This window comes from Myxocyprinus asiaticus, chromosome 30, assembly GCF_019703515.2.
Source record: "Myxocyprinus asiaticus isolate MX2 ecotype Aquarium Trade chromosome 30, UBuf_Myxa_2, whole genome shotgun sequence".
In the NCBI taxonomy this organism is placed as follows: Eukaryota; Metazoa; Chordata; class Actinopteri; order Cypriniformes; family Catostomidae; genus Myxocyprinus; species Myxocyprinus asiaticus.
Genome location: NC_059373.1, coordinates 11,282,695 through 11,304,438, shown reverse-complemented (window position 1 = coordinate 11,304,438; position 21,744 = coordinate 11,282,695). Strand labels below are relative to the sequence as shown.

Here is a 21,744-nt window from a genome sequence, read left to right as displayed (position 1 = left end):
TATACCCGTATGTCCGGGGGAGTGGCATGCAAATTCCACTTGCCAATTCTCATTGGCCATTTAAAAAAAAAAATATCAGAGGTGTTTGGGGCTCCCTAGAGTGACCCCTATTGTCACTACATCGACACAACATCGAGTGAGTGACAGATAGGGAACACAAACTTTCAATGACATCACAGATTGTTAGCGGGCCCTGCCTCATATTTCGGAGGGAGACCCCAGATTTGCAGCAATGGTTGTGTGGTGATAAATAATAAGATATTAGAATAAGGTTCTAATCTGGTAGAATATATAGAGTTTTAATGTGAACACAACCACTGTTCATATCTCTTTTTACCTTTTATCATCTTTAATAGTCCAGGTACTGGCCTCAGGATCAATGGGTGCAAACAGCTGCCCAACCAGTAAGGGTGCATAATCCCCCACTCCAACACGAAGGTAGTCAACTCTGAGTTTAAAGTGGATGTTATCTTTGGTGGTAGCTGCCAGAAGTAGATGGGGTCTGTGAGAAGAACAATGGAAGACGTGATCCCGATTTAAAACAGATGCTTAGGGATGAATGCACATTTAAGTTAGGAAGATTCCTGGTAAAATTTTCTTGAGAGTGTTTGCTTTCATTTATACAAAAGGGAGTGTGAGATCGCAGTCCAAGATCTTCTGAATATATAGGATGTTTTTTTTTTATTTTTTGTTTTTATTTTTTTTAATCAACATCAAAATTTTAGTTGAAAATGTATATGAACGTATAAGGGAAAATTGTATATTTAAACTTAAATTTATGCTTGCAGTATATAGGCTTTTTACAATTTTTATTAAATGTTTCCTTCACTAGTTCATTTTAAATGGTCCTGTTGTGACAAATATTAAAATATACAATTATTCCGTACAGTCTCTCAATTAATCAGAGGTCATAACAACTGTAAGGATAATGATTATTCAAAAAAGTGGACAAAATGCCGTTATACATTGTTTTAGATCACGGTTATCTTCACAAAAGTATTTTGTCAACTACCATTATTAACAACTCCTCTCTAAGCAGTGAAACTAGAACTGTTTAAATAATGTGACAGCTAGCCTAAAGAGACTCAGCGAAGTTATATATTTCAATACGCTGGCTCGTATGTTCGTTGCCATGCAAACATAAGCAAATCAAACTTTCTCAGTAACATTATTTAACTACAAGGAGTTCTATTACTACTAAAGTTACAGAGTCGCTGCTGCAAAAGATAACAAATTAAACCTGTATGATGAACGTGACAAACTGTGTAATTGTGTGGATTTATTTAGCCACACAAGGGGAGATGGGCCCTTACTGACATTCACGTTTTTGAGAACATAATCCAACATAATCTAACATTATATTAGTGCAGGAAAATGTTATTTCTGTATTCTAGTGCTGCAGAGTTCCGGTGGTCTGTACCGCAGTAAACATAAAAAAATAAATTAAAAAAATTACCTTTCTGAACACACATACTATACCAGAAAATGGATACCACAAAGGGGTGTGACATGTCAGCAATGCACTTTTTACACAGAGCAAACTCCACGAAATACGTCACTTAAAACAATAACTAGAAATGCATCCAATCAGAAAAGTAGTCCTCTTCAAAAGGATTATTTAAACAAATTTACAGTTCAAACAGCACTTAAAAAAAATAAAATAAATAAAATAAAAAAAATCATGTAAATACTGTAACAAAAACATAAGCTTCACATTTCTGCTTTTAAACTCTCCGGCACACTTGTCGCATAGACTTCCATTGTAAGTACATTACAGTGTACACACAATTTTCTTTCCTTTTTATGAACAAAGGGAAACAGTTCTGGAGTAGGCTACAGATGCGGTCAATTTAAATGGGAATATTCCTTTAACTATCAACAGGTGTAATGCCTTCAAAAAAAATAATGTGTAAATCTACACACAACACTTGTTACTTCTAATCCATTTTTACTGCATTTCAGAACAGCAATGTCTAAAAAACCCTCACTTGTATTTCAAGTTCAACTAAATCAACAGCTCAAACATGTGATAACAATCACAAGGCAACCTGTTGGCCTTAAAGGCACAGTAACATTAACCGTTACCAAAGTGTCTTTCACGACAAGTCAGACCACTCGGCCACCATCTTGGGAACGCTTCGGGCAGCTATTTTCTTATGGATACAAGCGGAATAAAAGTACAGCTTGTATCTATAACAACAAAGGTATCATAATTTGTGCTTCTTAATCTCTAATAAGAAACAACATTATTTTTCAGGCTGGTCCTGCTAATGCAAATGCAGGTTTTCGAGTTGACTGAAGGTGACTGGCTCTTTTACCTGTAAGGTGGGTCTTTCTTTTCTACATCCGCCATATTAGGTGTTCAAATTTCTCCTCTTCATTTTAATACAAGTGCTCCGTCTCGGGCTAAATAATCTCTGTCATTACGCAGTGTGCCCCTGAACAAGGGACTTGCTCCAGGGGTATTGTCTTGTAAAAAGCACACTGCAAGTATCATCTAAATGTCAAATCAGAAATTAGGCAAGATGGATAGGATGAAACCCCAAGCAAACAGTTTGATTTTATGCAAGCTGATTTCTCAGCAATAAACCAAAAGTAATTATGAAAAGAGAAATACATGAACAGAGAGATCCAGAGAGGTCTGAGTCTCACCCACCCACAGTCTTAGTGCTGGCAAAACCTTATTACTGAAATTGGAACAATTTTCTCAATCCATAATGCTGCTTTAGAGTGCAATCTGAAGTGAGAGCAGCATGCTCATTATCTTCTTTTGTTGCAGGTTTAGTCAACTTGCACCCAACCTGAATTTTGCTGAGCAAAACAGGATAATAAAGAGAAGGCCTGTGACACTGCTAAATCATGATGACATCGTGTGTACAAAGGGCGTGCAGATACCCTTCATGTAAAACATAGTTTTCCTTCGCTCTTTTGAAGATTTCGATGATACTTTTTAGACATACTCTAACATCCACAACACAAAACACCCTCCCCAGTGGGAGCTAAACAGCAAAAATGGGTCATTCCGAAATGCCAAATTGCAGAATGTTTAGTCTCAGTCACCACTCACTTTATTTATATGAACGGTACCTTAAAAGGTAAAATAACAAAAACAGCCCATTTAAAATATTGGAAAATGTCAAACTAAATTATTATTTTTGCTGCATGCAACCTCAACTAACATTGTAAGTGAACTTAAAGGTGGAGTACCACGCACAATAGTGTTGTGTGGATCGGTCCGATACACTTTATTTTCCCATTTACAGAGCCAGGGCTGTGAACAAACACCAGATTTTGTTTTCAGTGCACACACAGAACAGACAGCAAGCAGACCGTGAAGAGATATTCGTGGAATTTGACAAAAAGTATATTGGATTAAAATGACTTACTCCACCTTTAAGGGTATAAATGCTACAAAAGTGTAGAATATTGTCCCTTGAGTGCTGCATTTCTTTTCCCATGTTATGTGTTTGTGGCCCTGCCACAGTCTGTGTGTGAATTACATAATCATTGCTATTTGCCATATATGTATCGATCCAATACTGTCAAGAAAGACTTCTAATTCACACAATATTGATTTCCTGCCCTACCTCTAATAACTGTGTTCACTGTATCTGCATTGGTTTGTGCATGAACCCGTAGATCACTAGACCACCAACAGAATATCAATATCTGGTGTGCATGTGTGTGGCCACATTAATAGTCTTTTGTGGATAAGTAAGGTCGAGCTCTCTTTCTGAAACAAGCTAATGCACCTCCATTCTATCTGCCACCCAATGGAGTCTTTCAGAACTCTCAGCCTCTTAAAATGAGAGAGGGAGGATGAGCCATTCACTCACATGGTGAGCTCACTCCTTTATTTAGAAGAAAAAAGCTCAAAGGGAGCACAGGAAACAAATAGCCTTTTAAAAAGTTCCCTCTCTTGCAGGTCTTCACTGTAGAACAGACATAGATATCTAGTACAATGGTGTTAGAGAAAAACAGGAAATGAGTGAAAGATGTTAAAGGGACTGTTCACCCCAAAAATGAAAATTCTGTAATTATTTTCTCAACCTCATGACGCATGGCTGGGTCTAAAGGGGGGGTGGGTGGCCAACGTCCCCCTAGATTTGCCTCGAGAACAACTTCTGATGGCCCCGGCCTGACTGAAAGCGAAACTATTAGGGTAGGGCGGTTTTTCTGATTTTTTTGATTAATTTGAATTTGCGTTTTGATACGATTTTTAATTTATTTTTAAATTGAGAAATCAAGATTTTGCAAAAAATATTGCAAATGCTAAAGTTAGATACGTTGTAAATCCACCAAAGGCTGAATAAGGAAGAGAAAAAGAATTCATAGCGCTTGTCTTAATGCCGCTCCCGATCTGATCAGCTGCATCTGTGTGGTGCGCTCCAAATGAACATGACAGGTTAACAACACAGAGACTGATATAAAAGACAGCGGTAATATTCCCAGTATGATTGTAGCTCAGCTTCATCCATCATGCAGGTATACACTGGCTTAAAACCATAACTGGCCTCGGTGTGCGCATGTTGATGAACGGTCTCCTTTCTTTTCTTTTTACCCATAAAAAAGCGTTAGTTATGTGACCGTCATGGGTGCTTCATTTCAAATCATGGAGAGGCTATATATGGGAGAATCAAACATCCACCGCTCCTTTTACCATAATAATTCAGATAGATCACTAATTATTTCTTTGTTCTGTGACATGTTTCAAGTGTACTGCATCTATAGCCAACAACTGGCAATCAATCATTTTGACAAACTTTGCTAGTTGAATTGTAATGATAAATTATTTCATATTGCTGCGCTGCTCAGCGTGAACTGCTAGAGGGCGCGTCTCTATCTGCAGGGGTTTATGAATATACACACAAATTGTTTGATATACAATGAGTACTTTCTAGATAAACTTGATCATTTATACATATTGATTTCTAGATAACTTTCTAGATAGACTTGGTTTAGATAAAATGAATACCTACACTGGGTAAGAATTATTTTGCAGTTTTCTTATTTTATTATTTCTGAACATCTGGGTTTATTCAATTTTTTATTTATTTTACATTTATACTCTGTTGACAGCTTCCTCCTGTGGTGCATTTGTTCATTTGTCTTGCACACCTTTGTTTTCTATAATGAAAAGAACTTGGATTTCTCTAACCAGGTTGCCTTGCATTCTAATAAAGAACATACAATGTGAATCATGTTGGAATTCATTTACAGAGGCCCTATTATGCTTTTGGGATTTTACCTTTCCTTTAGTGTGTAACATAGCTCATTGTGCATGTAAAAGGTCTGCAAAGTTACAAAGCACAAAGTCCACGCAAAAGGGAGTTATTCTCTCCCACAGACAACACTGCTCAAGAACTACACAAAATGGCTGGATTGTAGTCCAGCCATTTCTTCCTTAAAGTATCTACGTCACTATGTAACACATTTGCATAATGCTATGCTACTTTGGCCCATCCTCAAACAAACATAGTTACAGCAGAGGCCAGGATGAGTTGGGTTAGAGTTGTCGCCATGTCAAGAAGACGCTGTTTTCTTCAATGCGAAAGCAAAACCTCTTTGTTTGGACTTCCAAAGGCAGACAAATTAAAGAATCAGTGGTTAAAATTTATTTCTACCACTATATCTCAGCAATACAACCACAACCAATGCCGGATTTTCAAGTCGGTTACTCCTGAAAGATGGTGCAGTTCCCACTTTGTTGGGACAATCTGCCACTTCAGAATCACAACTTGTAAGTATGTTTGATTATTTGTGGATTTATCTACTACCGAGAGTTAAAATGCAGAGTTTTGTGTTGTAGCTATGGCGTACACCCAGTGCACAGCTGTAGGCCTCTGCTAACCTGCTAGTTGATGTTATTGTGTTGAAATAGTTTTGTTTATCAGCTGAAATAGTTTTGTTTATTTGTCCTACAATTGTGTAGAATTATGCAGATTGTTTGTTATTCTTACTTTCATGAATAGTGATCAAGTGTGGAGATGGATTTATTTTACAAACTGTAATTTTATGGTAGTGCTCGGCTAACTTGCCATGTAATGTTATTGTTTTGGTAAGGGTTTACTATTCAGCTGTGGTCCGGCTTTTACCTAAAACTGTGTAACAAAATGGTCAATCTCAAGAGTCTTATATAATTATATAATTACAAGCTGTAATGTTACGGCTGCTATCCACGGTAGTCCACGGCTAACTTGCTCACTCTCTAGGGAGTAAGCCTCTGTTCTCCGTTCATATCTCGGGTGAAAAATGTTCGGCTACACCCATTCCAGCAAAAAATGACTTACGTGGATGCACTACATGTCTTTTACTTGAAGCTTTGTTAGGTTCACAATAATCAACGGTTTACTTGTAAGAAAGCTTCTAAATTAAAACTTACCACTGTGAAACATCCTGCTCAAGTCGTGCTTGCGAAGGTGGTTCAGGTCGATCAGCTTGTTCTTCCAAACTTTCATTATTTAATTCATTATTGGACTTGAGGTAGAGCTGGTACGGCAAAAACCGACGCCACTGTTACCATAGTTACAGTAGTGTTTACAGCTGCTCAGGAAGACTCAGGAGCTGAAACTTGGTTATGGTAAAGGGCATTACATTTCCGACACACGCTCTACGTGGTTGACCAGTCACAGCAGACTAGGCCAGGAACCTGTAAATTAGCATAATATAGGCTCTTTAAAAGTTGAAAAAAATCAAATCATGAATTGTCCATAAGTTTGATAAAAATTGAGATTTTGTTTTTTTGCCATATCACCCAGCCCTACTATCAAGGTGCACTCTGCTCCCTGGTCTGACGGTGACACGATCAACATTGCCTAAACAAGTGCCCTACCAAAGAACACATCCTAGTACCGGCCCTGTCATAACGTGGAACACAATAGAGCATGTTAGAATGTTGGGGACTGACAGCCTCATCTTTATGGAAATAAAGATTTGCATCTTTATTTCCATATAATGAATGTGACTGAGACTAACAAACTGTCTAAAATCTCTTTCTATGTTCCACAAAAGTAAGTCATACAAGTTTCAAAAGACATGCGGAATGAGTACATGATGATAGAATTTCCATTTTTAGGTAAACTATCCCTTTAAGATGTAGAACAAAAGGAGAATTTTAAAGGGCTTTTTGGCCAATATATTTGGATTTTTTTATAAAGTACACTTCAGTTGTTTTCCACTGCAGACATGCATTAGCAAGTGAACACATATCTCAGTTTTAAAATGTATTTTTAATGAGGCAAACAACTAATCTTTGTGGACTGAAATGGAAAGGATTCTGTCGTCCAAGTCTGAGCACCACTAATGAAGAGATGTATGTAATTAGCACTCTCTGACATAAAGAAAATGTCAAACTCTAATGAAAACGAGGTTCTACTTAATTCAATATGCCAGATCAATTCAATCATGAAATAAATTAATAAATCTGTTTATTACACAGCTCTCACAAATATGTGATTCTGATTTGTCAACTGCAGCATTTTGCAGTCAAATATTTTTTTATAATGACTGTTAAAACTGTGTATTCGACCACTGTCTGTTGAAACAAAATCCTATACATGGACCACATTCACTCTAATCCATTTTTGTTTGCAAACTCTATGCAGTATGCAGTAATGGAGAGCATTTTCGAAACACTTTGTTTTAGGTGGAGGAAAACGCTGCTCTAATGTGGTTGAAAGGAGTAAATGTAGAGAAATGAATGCTTTTTCATATGAAAACGTATTAGTTTGGACATGGCCATATAAACTTTTTTCCATGTACAGTTAGCAGGTCTTTAACAACAACACTGATCACGCTGTCAAGGTTTATTTTCTAAAAATGATCAGTTGATTGTACATTATCTTTATACAAAAGTTGCACCACTTATTATGACAAGATCTCATACATGAAAGCAAGAAGAAACTTGATATCAGTTACGCTTCTAATAATTTTTGTTACATAGAAACAGAGACTAAATGTATTTCTTACCAGAGTGTCACACAACTGTTCTACATTTACATGAGATAGACTGGCATACGTTATGTAAAATTCCCTCCCAAAAAGTAACCTAATTGATGACCGCTGCAATACAGAGACATTCGGAAGCTATTTGAGGAATTCTATTTGAATGATTCTGTCTGATGTTTCTATGAATACCGCAAGTCTCTCATTCATTCTGTGAAGTATGGTTCCTCAAGTCTAAGGCACTTCAGAGTTTCTAGGTTGATTGGTGACTTCAAATGTATTTTCTTGTGGGTTTTGAGAACGCTGTAAAAGTATGGTGGAGAAATTTTACTTTTATTATATCTTGGGACTACTGCAAATCAAGAACACAACAAAAAGCCAAGAGAGATGGTTTTGTTCACCAGACTACAGTATGTTTATACAGGCAATGATTGTATCAGATATGAATTTTTCAGATTTAACATTTGAACGGAACCAGTTTTCAATTGTATGCAGTATATGGGGGAAAAGATGAAAGAATTTGAAAGACATCAGCAGACATGATGACATTCCGGTAAAGGAATATAGTGAGCAACAATGCATTCTGGGAATTTTTAGGGAGCAAGTTTCAGTGCACTGGAACAATTTTGCAATTTTGGAAAAGGCTGACTCCCTGAACAGTGCCCTGACTACTAAACTAGGGAACAAAATTGCAAGGGCATGCAAAAATGAAAGTATAAAGAAAAGTGAACCACCAGCACATAAATTGAGTCTCGAACTTCAAATCTTGGAATAATAATTAACCTTATTCCTCATTAAACCTCATCTGATGAAATTCATACTTACAAAACCCATCGTCTGGTAAATATATGGGCTATAAGAAGCTTAATTTGGTAAATACTTACATGACGACATTGTAACAGAGCCAAGTCTCTATCATTTTAAAATAAGAGTCCACAGTGTATTTGGGGCTTATTTATGATTAAAAGTCCCATATTACGCACCAAATAAAAAAATAAAAAAGAATTCTGGTAAGTACTGAGATTTTGTTTTCACAATAAACTGCATCTGGGATTTAATTCATTTTGTTACTTTCATGTCTGTGCCCATCATAGTAGGGAAAGATTAAGAAAATGTTTTAACATTCCATAAACTATTGTCCACCACTTTATTTATTGGTACTGCAAATCCACTATCGGTCGACCTTTAATACCACATTTATTACTGAATTGAAATATGTTCAAGAAATGGAACTAAACAATTTTGAAGATTTTGGTCTTAGATAGGAGCTGTACTTGATGCTTGGGACTTGGCACTGACTTGGGACAATGGTTTCATGTGAGTAAAGCTATCTTTTTTTCTTTTTGGTGTCATAAAGGTTGTGGGTGAGTTTCTCACCAGAGCTCCCCACCTCCATTTCTTCAGCAGGTGGTTCTTCAAGCAGAACTCTTGAAGGGTTTCTCTGAGGCTACAATGAGTCCTTTACCCTGAGGCTCTACCACAGCATAATGCAGGATGGACTTCTCCATCATCGTCTTCTTCCTCACACTATACTTCTCTTCTCCTGCGAGAAACAACCCACTTGCTATAGTTTGCTCTGAATTTTTCCCTTTTACTTTCTCTTTTTGCATTCCTTTTGAAAGCATTTCCACTTTGGACCCCACTGTATGGTACATTCCCTATACAGTATAGTCATTATATATTCCCCATATTATTATATATTCCACTATGATATCATACATTTCCCCAATATACTGTTATAACTGCCTACGAAACAAATGAACTCCCCTTATGATGACAAGTTAACTACTTTGACATGTTTCCCAGATCCACGCAGCTCAGCCTTAAAAGGAATAGTTCACCCAAAAATGAAAATTCTTATCATTTACTCACCCTCATGCCATCCCAGATGTGTGACTTGTTTTCTTCTGCAGAACACAAATTAAGATTTTTAGAAGAATATTTCAGCCCTGTTGGTTCTCACAATGCAAGTGAATGGTGGCCAGAACTCTGAAGGTCCAAATATCACATGAAGTCATCATAAAGTAATCCATTTGACTCCAGTGGTTTAATCAATGTCTTCTGAAGCGATCCAATCGGTTTTGGGTGAGAACAAACCAAAATATAACTCCCTTTTCACTGTACACCTTGCCATTGCAATCTCTAGGCATGATCATGATTTCAAGCTCGATTACACTTTCTAGTATTTGGAGAATGCACAGAGCTCTAGATGGCGATATAGGAAGTCTAATTGAGCTTGAAATCATGATCACCAAAGGAGACTGCTGTCAAGATTTATAGTGAAAAAGGAATTACATTTTGGACTATTCTCACCCAAAACCAATTGGATCGCTTCAGAAGACATGGATTAAACCACGTGAGTCATATGAATTACTTTTATGCTGCCTTTATGTGATATTTGGACCTTCAGAGTTCTGGCCACCATTCACTTGCTTTGTATGGACCTACAGAGCTGCAATATTGTTCTAAAAATCTTTGTTTGTGTTCTGCAGAAGAAATTCATACACATCTTGGATGGCATGATGGTGTATACATGATGAGAGAATTTTCATTTTTGGGTGAACTTTCCCTTTAAGTGTAAGAGTTAAAATAACAGTGATCCACAGTGATCTACTCCTTGTGAGATTGAGAAGCCGCTGCCTTTGGTATCAGACGGATCTTTCTGGACTCTAAGCAGCAGCACTTCAGCAGTGTGAATGTTAGAGTGCACATGAGCCAGACTGTGAACGATGATGCACGGCTCTCCTAGCCGCTCACAGAACATGGGCTGGGGATAAAATAAATACAAATAAATTTAAATGGTAATAGAACACTGCATAAGCACCACACACTTTAACTAACATAAAATAACTACTTAGCATGTGCAGAATAAAATTTTAATCAGATAAGACTGCATGCACATGCAGATCACTCATTCGGAACTAACAATTAAAGTCCTCATGAACTGGCATGACGAGCACAGTTTTCTTGCCTGTACTGACATAGGAAGTTTGGGCTGTATATCAATATCCTTACTCTAGAGGGCATTTGATTGGACAAAAATATGTGTAGTGCAGGAAGACTCAAAGTTTTTGGTGTGTTTTCCTGAGACTGTAAATTTGAAAAGCAAAAATTTGCATCTGCTAAAAGTGAATTTTGTCAGTGTTTAGGAGTACACTAGCATAGATGGACTCAAAGTTAACAGACATTAACCAAAAGCCAAATAACTCCACAAGTCTACGGTGCAGGTATAGCATAATGTCAATCAAGCTGATGTATAATGTGTCATATTGGCTATGTAAAGAATGTTTTTAAATATGAATTCAATGTACAGTATCTAGTCTCAAGAATCTGAGGCCATTCAAGTTCATTAGTTGCTTACAAACACATTTAAAGGTGCACTCAGTAATGTTTTGAATCTGTCATCTTGGACTTACATTGACCCCTTGGGGCGTGGATGCAACATCATTCAAATGCAATAGTTTTCAGTGACCGATGCCACTGTAAAAATTCACTATTTATGATTAATTTAATACATGAGTGAAAGTGTCTAATAACAGGGTGGTTACTAAGACTAAGCAAGTAGTATTCAGCTGGTGGTCATGTGATCCAAACATGGCAGCCCCCATGAGGGGACCTTCTCCATGTAGAATATGCAGCTTTTATAAGGTTACTGATATGACTGGAGTCTTCATCTCATGTAAATGGCCATGATTTTATACATGAGTGGACTTTAACAGGTTGCCATTTTTAAGAATAGAATATCACAATTTACTATATTGAACTACTATTGAAATTCAAGTTGCAGGATATTTGTAGTACATGTTTCATGAAAGTGTTGGTAGATCTTCACTCTACCTCCCATTTAAGATGTGATCTCCCCTCTTGCTGGTGTGCAGAAGAGTCAGCGTTCCCGTTCTGTCCGACAGTGTGGCCCAGGTCGCAGAGGTCAGGTTCAGAGAAGCACATAACTGCTCCCCCTCAAATGAGTTTGGGTCCAATTCAAAACGGAACATCTCCAGAGGTTTCCCCAAGGCTGTGTCCTAGAAAAACTTCAGTCTCTCGAATAGACTCTTTAAGGCTGTAGCCTATAGGGCCTACAGGGCATAAATAACCATAATAATTATTCCTAGACCCTCTCTACACCCACAAGTAACACAGCTCTCCATAGAAAATGTTGGAACAACACCAGGTTAAAGATGGCACATATTTTGTCAAAGCAAGAAGCTCCATTCTGTTCAGTAAATCACTTAGGCTAAGTAACCACAAACCAAGATGCAGTACAAGCAGATTCTTACATTTGGATTAATGTCTTGCTCAAATAGTTAAAGTTCTTTGATCACCCCTTAACCCTTAAATATACAGTTCAGAAGTCATTTAAACTCATTTTTTATCCACTCCACAGATTTCATATTAGCAAACTATAGTTTGGCAAGTTGTTTAGGACATCTACTTTGTGCATGACATGAGTAATTTCTCCAACAATTGTTTACAGACAGATTGTTTCACTTTCAACTGACTATATCACAATTCCAGTGGGTCAGAAGTTTACATACGCTAAGTGAACTGTGCCTTTAAGCAGCTTGGAAAATTCCAGGAAATTATGTCAAGTCTTTAGGCCTCTATGCTTGACATCAGGGAAAAATCAAAAGAAATCAGCCAAGACCTCAGAAAAAAAAAATTGTGGACCTCAACAAGACATCCTTGGCAACAATTTCCAAACACCTGAAGGTACCACGTTCATCTGAACAAACAATAGTATGCAAGTATAAACACCATGGGACCACGCAGCCATCATACTGCTCAGAAAGGAGACGCATTCTGTCTCTTAAATATGAATGCAGTTTGGTGCGAAAAGTGCAAATCAATCACAGAACAACAGCAAAGGACCTTGTGAAGATGCTGGAGGAAACAGGTAGACAAGAATCTATATCCACAGTAAAACGAGTCCTATATCGACATAACCTAAAAGGCTGCTCAGCAAGGAAGAAGCCAATGCTCTAAAACCACCATAAAAAAGCCAGACTACAGTTTGCAAGTGCACATGGGGACAAAGATCTTACTTTTTGGAGATGTGTCCTCTGGTCTGATGAAACAAAAATTTAACTGGTTGGCCATAATAACCATCGTTATATTTGGAAGAAAAAGGGTGAGGCTTGCAAGCCGAAGACCACCATCCCAACCGTGAAGCATGTGGGTGGCAGCATCATGTTGTGGGGGTGCTTTGCTGCAGGAGGGACTGGTGCACTTCACAAAATAGATGACATCATGAGGAAGGAAAATTATGTGGAAATATTGAAGCAACATCTCAAGACCTCAACCAGGAAGTTAAAGCTTGTTCGCAAATGGGTCTCCCAAATGGACAATGACCCCAAGCATACCTCCAAAGTTGTGGCAAAATGGCTTAAGGACAACGAAGTCAAGGTATTGGAGTGGCCATCACAAAGCCCTGATCTCAATCCGATAGAAAATTTGTGGGCAGAACTGAAAAAGCGTGTGCAAGCAAGGAGGCCTAAAAACCTGACTCAGTTACACCAGTTCTGTCTGGAGGAATGGGCCAAAATTCCAGCAACTTATTGTGAGAAGCTTGTGGAAGTCTACTCAAAATGTTTGATCCAAGTTAAACAATTTAAAGGCAACGATACCAAATATTAACAAAGTGTATGTAATCTTCTGACCCACTGGGAATGTGATGAAATAAATAATTCTCTCTACTATTATTCTGACATTTCACATTCTTAAAATAAAGTAATGATCCTAACTGACCTAAGACAGGGAATGTTTTCTATGATTAAATGTCAGGAATTGTGAAAAACTGAGTTTAAATGTATTTGGCTAAGGTGTATGTAAACATCTGAATTCAACTGTATATATTATATTCTGTATATATCTCTTTTCAATACATTATTTTCCAGGACATTTTATGTGACCAAAACCTGCAGCATTTGACGGGAGGGAAATATTTTCAAGGACAACTACCCTAATTATTTTCCAGGACATGTAGGTAATTTTAGCATTTTCCCTGACATTTCCATGACTGGAAAACTGCAATACAAAAATCCAGGTTTTCCAGAAGCCGTGAGAATCCTGCATATGGCCTTTGCACCTACTGTATCTTTTGTAACCAGAGCAGGTTTTAACCACTAAAAGAACTGAGCAAGTCAGCCAGTCAACAAATTCAAATATGCCACCTTAAAGTGAACTGTCTTAAATATTTTGTTTTGTCTATGCATCTCTTCAAGGGCTTGTAGTGTCAATGTCTGCAATGTTATCTTTAAAATAACCAACTTGAAACAAATGACAGATCATACACAAACAATTTAGAAATAAAACTAATAAGTACCATGCATCCAAGTCTGCCTGTTCCTGAACTTCAAAGGCTGCAATTTGAAAAGGATAACCTTTAACATAATGATCATCAATTACACAGTCTATAAGGTAGCAGTTTCTCAGAGGAATTGAGCAGCAATTGGCCAATGGTTGCCATGGAACTTGATGCACACATTAACAGAGATCAGTCTCCGTTTTCATTTCTTTCCCAGAAGTAAAATGCCCTCTGCCCAGTATCTTTGAGACAATACACACAGTCCCCCAAGGAGAGATAATTGCAGTACGGTACCTGTAATTACAGCGCAATTGGCACATTTAATAACAAGTCATTTGTTAACCCTGTGTGTCAATGGTAGGGCTGAAACAATTAGTCAAAATTATCAACAACGTCGACAATAAAAAATTGTCAACAAAAAATGTCGTTGTTGAATTGTCGTTTGATCTCATTTAAGCTAACATGAGATCACATTAAACTCTAATGATGATGTGCGAGAGCAGCACTGCAGCTCGCGCCTGGTTGAGGAGAGGAAGAATTACACAGCTCACAGTCCAGATGCACTCTAAACTTTCCAAACAGCTTCAGGTGATGTAGATCGCGAAGTATGAGGTAGGGATGGGCATTTTGGTCATTTTGTCTACTCGAGTACTCGGACTAATTACTCGAGTACTTGTCGAGTACTCGAGGGGTGATTACATGTTCATAACTGTATATATAACAACATGTCTGACAAACATCTATGCTGCTGCATTGTGCCTTGTTGTTCCAGTATATCGTCTATTTATTATAGGCTGTTATAAAATTATATGTTACAAAATGTACAAAAGATTCAAAATATAATGCATCATATTTTATCATTATGTGAAGATTTGCTGTCCAACTCTGAAAGAATGTGCCCAACGCATGTCTGTCTGTTCTTCCTTCAGATTACTGTAGTAATCTTAGTAAGCACGCACCAGTTTTTTTAGTGACTGTCTGAACCGTCTATTTTCAAATAACAGGAGACGCCATAACCATTGCGTTTTTAATATGCATGTTAAATTGAAGTTCGGTTTGAAGATGCTGCATTGTGTTCCATTAGCTGCGCTCTGTCTAGCTGTTTAAAACACTCGCCTGCTGTATATGCGTTGCTTCAGCACGTTGAGTCCACTGTCACACGCGCCTGGTGTGTGTGTGTGTGTGTGTGTGTGTGTGTGTGTGTGTGTGTGTGTGTGTGTGTGTGTCCCCAAATGTTCCCTCTTGTGAGGAAAGCCACGATGCCCTGTATTATTGTTGCTGTGATTCATGAAGTGTTCCATTCAACTTGGAGAGTCTGAATTTCCACCTTTCAAACTTTTGATTATCGTAACGATAGCATTGCAGTGTTATATCAGTTTGGTTGCTATGAGACATTTCTTACAATCAGTGTACCCCTCAAAATCACAAAGTAATCAGTATCAAAATTAAAAATAAGCTCCCTCTTTGTTTGTGTGTTTAGTTGTTAGGTAATTGCCACTGGATTTCAAATTAAATGAAAAGTCACATCATGTGTGATCACTATAAAGCATCGTTTTCATAATCGATCATTTCTGCCGAGTACTCGAGTATTCGTGCTCATCCCTAGTATGAGGGAATTATACAAAAATACCAAATACGTAAATACAGAAGCACACTCTTTGAGGAATAAGTGAAGCTGGAGCTGCCGCTCCGCTGAAGCAAAACTTGAGTGTCAAGCGTCTTTAATGGAAACACCCCAGCATTACATCTTAAATGCAGTTATATTTAATGTGTTATAGCTTTATAAAAGTTCAAATAATACAGAAGCAGATAATGTAAATAACTACAAACTCCGAAACAGGCATTTCTCTGTGCGGTCAGCGCCTCTTCTATGAGTTGCGCAAATGTCCCGAGGGGGGAGGAGATTGAAACTGCACCCGGCTGATGCACGCTCTGTCGTGGGGACGCTTGTCACTCAGGCGTGCTTGCTGCAGCTAGATTATAACGTGATGGCTCGCGACTTATTATGTGCATTTCTTATTGTGAAGAAAATTGGCAATACGCAAGTTTGTTCTTTTGTGAGTTAAAGATGGATTGAAGTGAACATAAAGGTGAGAGAGGGTAGTCTTTGCCCCATTATACACTGCAACAAAATATATTTTTGATTTGTTTTTTGCTTTTTGGTTTGTTTTTTGGCTTGTTTTCCAATATAAACATCTAAAACTCCTTTAAAACAACGTACATTTTCTTAAGCAGCTATACTGCAGAAGAAAAAAAATGTATCTGAGAATGTTGAATATAATATTAGAAATACATATATTTTAAAATATCTAAAAATCCTTTTAAAAAAAATGCATATAAGCAGCATATAAGATATTTAGACTTGTTTTTAGAGAGTAGATCTTGAATATAAGTATATTTTGTATTTACTGCACTCACAGAAGTATAACCAAGTGAAAAAATACACTTATATACAAAATACACTTATATTTAAGATACATTCTCTTAAAGCAAGTCTAAATATCTTATATGTTGCTTCTCAAAAAAATGTGTCTTGTTTTAAGGATTTTTAGACAATTTTAAATTGAAAACAAGACAAAAACACTTGATAACAATAGTTTTTTTGCAGTGATTTCTTTACTGAATTAAACATAATAAAAAGTATTTTTTCCCTTTAATTTAATGAATGTCATTTAGAGGTATTTTTAAAAGATAATTTTGTCCTCTTTATTGATAGTAAGCACGTTTAATACAACCTTTTAAGTCAGGGCACAAGCTGAATAATCGGTTAAGAGCTAATGATTAATCCTTGCAATAGTTGCAGAATAGTCGAATCGATTATCAAATCATTAGTTGCAGCCCTAGTCATCAGCAACAATACAGTAAATTACGATCAAATCACCACCAATAGACTGCATTTTAAGTTATTGTTATTTATTTCATTGTGTATTTGATTTCCTTAAGACAGTATGGTAATGTACCTCATAGAATTAACACCCCAAAAACTTGCATGACACTGACATTTCTTTAACCCTTTAATGCATGGGTGTTTCGCCAAATATTATTACATACCTCAAAATGGATCTACAAAATGCCCAGATAGTCACATTTTTAAAACATTTTACAAGACAATTAGAAAAAATTGTAGAATATATTATGATATATTTTTAGGTTTTATTTTTCATATATCAAAGACATAATGCAACAAATGTAGAACAGGATTTATTACTTCCTCATTGAAATTTCAAGAGACGCAACTGTCTGCCAAACACATACTGAGCTGCACAGAACACATAAGATACACATATGTATTTTCTCAGGCACTTTGAGTCTAAACAGAGGCACAACTTTCATAATTTCAGTAGTACACTCAAATTACAATAGCTATATCATACTGTTCATGTGTTACACTTGCTATAGTTTACTTCCACATTGCTTTTTTGTCAAATAGCAATGTCAAATGTACATCAAGTCAATTATTGAAACATCAGCGCCACTTTGAGTAAGAAATAGCATGTACAAAATGTACGCATATGGAATACTGATAATTCACCATTGCAACACAGAAAATCAACATGATATAGTAGTCATTTGTATGAATATAGTATTAATTTTTTCTTGTAATAAACAAAGAAACTATGCAATAGTAAACTTATATAGAAGTGAAATAAACAATTATTATTTATGGAATCGCAAAAAACAGCAACAATATTATATATCTTGGACACTTTTGGTAATTAAGCAGTTATAAAAAATGTTTTTTGCAACTTTGCCTTTTTTATTTTTTTTTATTTTTTTTTACACTGTTCGGAAGATAAAGGTTGAGAAATATTAAAGAGGTGTGGGCAGAACTCCAAAAAACTGATGGGGTACAGGGGGTGGAATGAGGTCCTGGGTCACTAAAGATTTGAGGTATGCATTAAAGGGTTCAGATTGAATTGCATGGAATTGCAAACACTGTTATTTTGTATTTTTCTTAAAGAGCCCATATTATGCTAATTTACAGGTTCATGGTTTTATATTGGGGGTCTACTAGAATAGATTTACATGCTTTAATGTTCAAAAACAAATTTTTCTTATACTGTACATTGCTGCAGCCACTCTTTTCCCTCTCTGGCTGAAACACTCTGATTTAGGTCCTGTCTCTTTAAAGCCCCCCCCCTTCCGAAAAGACCAGTCTGCTCTGATTGGTCAGCTGGCCTAGTCTGTTGTGATTGGTCAACTGCGTAGAGCATGTGTCAGAAATGTAATGCCCTTACCATAGTTTCAGGCTACCTTAACAGCTGTAATCACTATTAAAACTATGGTAACAATGGCATCAGTTTTTGCCATACCAGTTTGTGTCCGATAATGAAAGTTTGGAAGAACAAGCTGATCGACCCGAACCACCTTCGCAAGCATGACTTGAGCAGGACGTTTCACAGTGGTAAGTTTTAATATTGTAGCTTTCTTGCAAGTGAGCCTAACAAAGATTCAAGTAAAAGACACTTAGTGCATCCAAGTTAGTCATCTTTTGCTGGAATGGGTGTAGCCGAAATTTTTTCGCCCGAGATATGAATGGAGAACTGAGGCGTACTCCTGGTTAGACATTACTGGGTGTATTAGAGAGTGAGCAAGTTGGCCGTGGACTACCATGGATAGCGGCTGTAACATTACAGCTGATAATTATATAATTATATAAGACTCTTGAGATCGACCATTTTGTTACACAGTTTTAGGTAAAAGCCGGACCACAGCTGAATAGTAAACCCTTACCAAAACAATAACATTACATAGCAAGTTAGCCGAGCACTACCGTAAAATTACCGTTTGTAAAAAATAAATCCATCTCCACACTTGATCACTATTCATGAAAGAACGATAAACAATCTGCATAATTCTACACAAATGTAGGTAAAAGTGGGCCTGCAGCTGATTAGCAAAACTATTTCAACACAATAACATCAACTAGCAGGTTAGCAGAGGCCTGCAGCTGTGCACTGGATGTTCACCGTAACTACAACACAAAACTCTGCATTTGAACTCTCGGTAGCAGATAAATCCACAAATAAGCAAACATACTTACAAGTTGTGATTCTGAAGTGGGAGATTGTCCCAACAAAGTGGGAACTGCACCTTCTTTCAGGAGTAACCGACTTGAAAATCCAGCATTGGTTGTGGTTGTACTGCTGAGATATAGTGGTAAAAATAAATTTTAACCACCGATTCTTCAATTCGTCTGCCTTTGGAAGTCCAAACAAAGAGGTTTTGCTTTCCCATTGAATTAAACAGCGTCTTCTCGACATGGTGACAACACAAACCCAACTCATCCTGGCCTCTGCTATAACTATGTTTGTTTGAGGATGGGCCAAAGTAGCATAGCATTATGCAAATGTGTTACATAGTGACGTAGATGCTTTATGGAAGAAATGGCTGGACTACAATCCAGCCATTTCATGTAGTTCTTGAGCAGTGTTGTCTGTGGGAGAGAATAACTCCCTTTTGTGTGGACTTTGTTCTTTGTAACTTTGCAGACCTTTTACATGCACAATGAGCTATGTTACACACTAAAGGAAAGGTAAAATCCCAAAAGCATAATAGGGCCTCTTTAAAAAAAAAAAAAAAAAAAAAATCTTTAAAATATTAAATTAAGGACTGGCTCTTGTTTCAATAAAGCAAATGCATATGATAATGAACAAAGTCTGTTATGCCACCTGATATTGTTATATCACAAAAAAGCAAATTAAGATTAATTTTATTTTGCTTTTGTTATGATTGTCAAGATTTGATTAAAAATCTTTCAAGATCAAAAGGGAAACTTCTATGACTGACATGCTAACTAAAATAAAGCATGAATGCCCTCTGCTGGTGCAGAAAAATCATGAAGTACTACTTTCACTGAATACTGTGAAAGCATTATTGATCAGTTAGAAAAGCAGTAAACTGTTCTCTTTTATAACTCAGTGAACTTAATGGTTCTCTCAATCTTCTCAATCAATTAATCTAATTCACAAACCTTTTAGCAACACATATAAGGTCTTACAACTTACAAATCATCAAGTATTTACAACAAATCTCTAAGGATGCAATGTATTCCTATGTCATAGATGACAGCTATATGGTATATGCACCAGAACAATATTATAAATTAAACAGCATATTATGGTGACAATCATTTTGCAGCAGAAAAAAAAAAAAAAAGACTATAGCAGCTAATGATGTGATTATAACTGAAATGAATGGAAGCCTGTTGTCAGTGCAGAGGGATAGATTCCTGATAGTGTTGATTTATCTTAGTAATTGGACACATTTTTGTTTAAGAACAACCAAATGCCAGTTATTTTTCCCTTTGAAATCTTGTAGGAGACTTACCGATGTGACCATCAGATTGAGAACCTGTCCCTTGATGTCCACAAAGTAGACACTGTCTTCATACCAAGGGTCTATGTGAAGGTAGCTGTACATCCCAAAGGCTCTCATGTGGTCCAGGGTGTACTGACTGTCTTTCAGTTTTACCTCTGCCACGGCTGAAAGACAGACAGACATTTGACTCTATGACATTAGACTTTGTTGTGAGAAGTAAATGACTATGAATCATCACATCTCATGATTGATGGTGTGCATAACAGAATAAGAGAATGGCACGGTTTCCAAAACATAACTTTGGGCAAACTTTAAGATACACACACAGCTGGTATTTGCATGTAGTGGGCATGCATGCATCTTAAGTGTGCTTCATAAGGACATTGTTATAGATGCTGTAGTACAGAGTACACGTGGAGTCCACAGTAAAAGGCGTTATGGTATGTTAAAAGACAGGGCTAAACATGGTAACTGGTCATTTAAAGCCCTTTTCTCACCTGCATCCAGTTCTACATTGTAAGCAGGAATTGAGTCAAGTGAAAGTCTCTAAAATCTGTCAACATTATTTACTACAAAGAAAAGAATTGCATGTATAGATTGTGTTTTACTATATTTAACATAAGTTATTTTGTCTAATTGTTTGTGGAATTGGAACGGTTATTGTTAAAATCTAAATGGAAACATGCATGTTTCACTAATCAAATTTGGCTTATTATGCAAAACAACATACGTAGCTGGCATAAAGTATGACAAAGCTAAATGGTCCATTTTGAATTAAAATTCTGGCACAGCATGTTGAATTACTAACTAAATCATTAATCTAGCAATCTGGCAAATCAAATTGCTTATTAAGGACCTTCATTCATCTTCAAGAAGTTTGGTGTTTGATTAACATTTGGTGTATTGAATACATTTCGTAGATTTTTAGATACAGTTGTGCTCAAAAGTTTGCATACCCTTGGAGAATCGGTAATATATGTACCATTTTTAAAGAAAACATGAGTGAGCAGGCAAAACACATTTCTTTTATTTCTTATGGGATTCATATTCAACTGTAGGTTATAACAGAATGGCACAATCATAAAACAAAACATGGCAACAAAGATAAAAATGAAATGACCCCTGTTCAAAAGTCTGCACACCCTTAGTTATTAATACTGTGTATTGCCCCCTTT

The 21,744-nt window shown here is 36.8% G+C and overlaps 1 pseudogene; it reads right to left on the bottom strand.

The window, feature by feature from the left end:
- The window catches only part of LOC127421636 (nudC domain-containing protein 1-like), a 39,164-nt pseudogene that overhangs the window by 15,003 nt on the left and 2,417 nt on the right, over positions 1-21,744 (bottom strand).